The following is a 2,738-nucleotide window of genomic DNA, read 5'->3' on the forward strand; positions in this document are numbered from 1 at the left end:
AACCCCCGCTGGTCTTCTGGACCTGAGACCTCCCTGACCACATCGTATCACCCGAGGAGGACTTACCCCGGGGGTAACACACGCAGAGCCACGCCTTATGGTGGCCGATACTTAAACCCAGGAACCCCCGCTGGTCTTCTGGACCTGAGACCTCCCTGACCACATCGTATCACCCGAGGAGGACTTACCCCGGGGGTAACACACGCAGAGCCACGCCTTATGGTGGCCGATACTTAAACCCAGGAACCCCCGCTGGTCTTCTGGACCTGAGACCTCCCTGACCACATCGTATCACTCGAGGAGGATATACCCCGGGGGTAACACACCCATAGCCACGCCTTATGGTAGCCGATACTCATACCCAGGAACCCCCGCTGGTCTTCTGGACCTGAGACCTCCCTGACCACATCGTATCACCCGAGGAGGACTTACCCCGGGGGTAACACACGCAGAGCCACGCCTTATGGTGGCCGATACTTAAACCCAGGAACCCCCGCTGGTCTTCTGGACCTGAGACCTCCCTGACCACATCGTATCACCCGAGGAGGACTTACCCCGGGGGTAACACACCCATAGCCACGCCTTATGGTGGCCGATACTCATACCCAGGAAGCCCCGCTGTTCTTCTGTACCTGAGACCTCCCTGACCACATCGTATCACCCGAGGAGGACTAACCCCGGGGGTACTGTTGTGGAAATGTTACCAGGATGTGTTTTTAGTATATTGTCATCATGTCTCTCGATTGGAACGTGATTCCTATGGATATGCGTGGCAGAGCAGTGTTTTCTTAGCGAGTGTGTGGACGCCGGCCAGGGCCCCTGCGCGGTGCGCCGATTTATTGGCGTGGATGCATTTGCTTTGAGGACATAGTATTATTTAAAAGGAGAAGTATGAGGTCAGGGCTTTTCCCCATAGTTCTCCTTAGGGTAACGGGGCGACACAAATTAGCGTCCTCCCGTCACCCTAGGCTCAGTATATAGGGAGCTACAGCTCGCGGTATACTGAGACGCCGCAGCCGGGACAATTCTGTCTGGCTCCGCCCAGCTGCGTGAGTGACAGCTGGCTCCGCCTATCTAGAGGCAGAGCCAGCTGTACCCGCCCCCTCCCGTTCCGCCAGTCAGCGCTGGAGGATCGGAGCGGGGAGAGGGGAATCCAGCCCCTCCCCCTGTCACGGCAGAGAGCCGTGACAGGATCGAGAAGTGAGCGAGCGCCGGTATGTGTTCGCTCACCTCCCGATCTACTGAGCCGACCTGTGACAGTCTCATTGTCACAGGTCGGCTGGAACTATGAGGTGAGTGAAAAGCCCCTCCCCCCCCTCATAGTTCTCCTTTAAGATGCCTATCTGCCTTCATGAAAGGAACGTGCGTTTGTATTTCTGATGCGTCTGATCAGCGCGCTGGAAGTGGTATGGCATTGTCCCTGCAGATAAGCTTCCATTCATGAGAATCATAATAACTTTATTGGGCGTTGCTCACTGAACAATGCTGGATAAGGTTCGCTCCAATGTCAACGGGAGATTAAAGATGGCGGCGACCATAGGCAACCATGCTGCTTCTGCACACCGCTTCCACCATGATACAGACATACACTCCCCTTTTCTATTGTGTACATGTGTTTTGTTGGCTGGCTATGATATGTTGGTGTATTGAGGAAGTGATGTCGGTTGTGGACATCACTTCCTGTTTGACATCACTTCCTGTTTGACGTCTATAAAATAAATGGAGCTTCGGTGGAGGGGACACTTGAAACAGAAACTCCACCTTTTCTTGAATCCAGGCCCGGATTCCCCACAAGGCCACTGGGGCCCGGCCTAGGGGAGGCAGAGCGCAGAGGGGCGGCAGCGGTGACCTTGTGGGGAAGTTGCGGGGCGCCGGTGTAAGGGTGTCCGGAATGGGGAACCTGGCCTTGGGGCAGCAGGGGGAATAAATCCGGCCCTGATCATGTGATGTCATGCACCCCGCCTCCAGGATGGCGGTGCACATGCACAGAATGTGCTGGTGGCCAAATCCAAAAATAGCACAGAAATGTGTTTCGTTTGATGAAACTAATGAAAACATTTTTAGTTTCCGTTCATTTCGTCCTAAATTAATTTTTAGTCTTTGCACATGTCTAATTGTGTGTGTATGTAGGGGGGGTTGTTTTTTCTTTTATTTTTTATTATTATTAATTTTTTTTACTGTTGGTGGGGCTTTGGGGGAAATATCAGAGGTCTAAACAGACCCCTGACATTTCCCTTTTGGAATAGAAAAAGAAATTGGGGACACAGAGTCCTCAGTCTGTTTTTCTGCAGCATCTGTTCTAAATGAATGGAAAGCATTCATTCAGAAACTGGTAATAGTAGACACACGGGGGGGGGGGGGGGGGTGTTTCTTTGTGTTTGGCGCACTTTTAGTGCGGAATGGATTTGTGCGCTTAGCCCAAGCGAATTTCCATAACAGTTCTACACCCAGAGCCACGCCTTATGGTGGCCGATACTCCTACACAGGAACCTCCGCTGGTCTTCTGGACCTGAGACCTCCCTGACCACATCGTATCACCCGAGGAGGACCCGACCCTCCCCCAGCTCTGACCTGGACCTGAGACCTCCCTGACCACATCGTATCACCCGAGGAGGACCCGGCGCTCCCTCAGCTCTGGCCTGAGACCTCCCTGACCACATCGTATCACCCGAGGAGGACCCGACCCTCCCCCAGCTCTGACCTGGACCTGAGACCTCCCTGACCACATCGTATCACCC

The 2,738-nt window shown here is 53.9% G+C and overlaps 1 protein-coding gene across 1 annotated transcript in view; it reads right to left on the bottom strand.

Moving 5' to 3' along the window:
- The window catches only part of DNAJC5G (DnaJ heat shock protein family (Hsp40) member C5 gamma), a 10,820-nt gene that overhangs the window by 6,372 nt on the left and 1,710 nt on the right, over positions 1 to 2,738 (bottom strand). The window lies entirely within an intron of this gene.

This window comes from Nanorana parkeri, unplaced genomic scaffold (genome assembly GCF_000935625.1).
Source record: "Nanorana parkeri isolate BGI_ZX_2015 unplaced genomic scaffold, ASM93562v1 scaffold3433, whole genome shotgun sequence".
NCBI lineage: Eukaryota > Metazoa > Chordata > Amphibia > Anura > Dicroglossidae > Nanorana > Nanorana parkeri.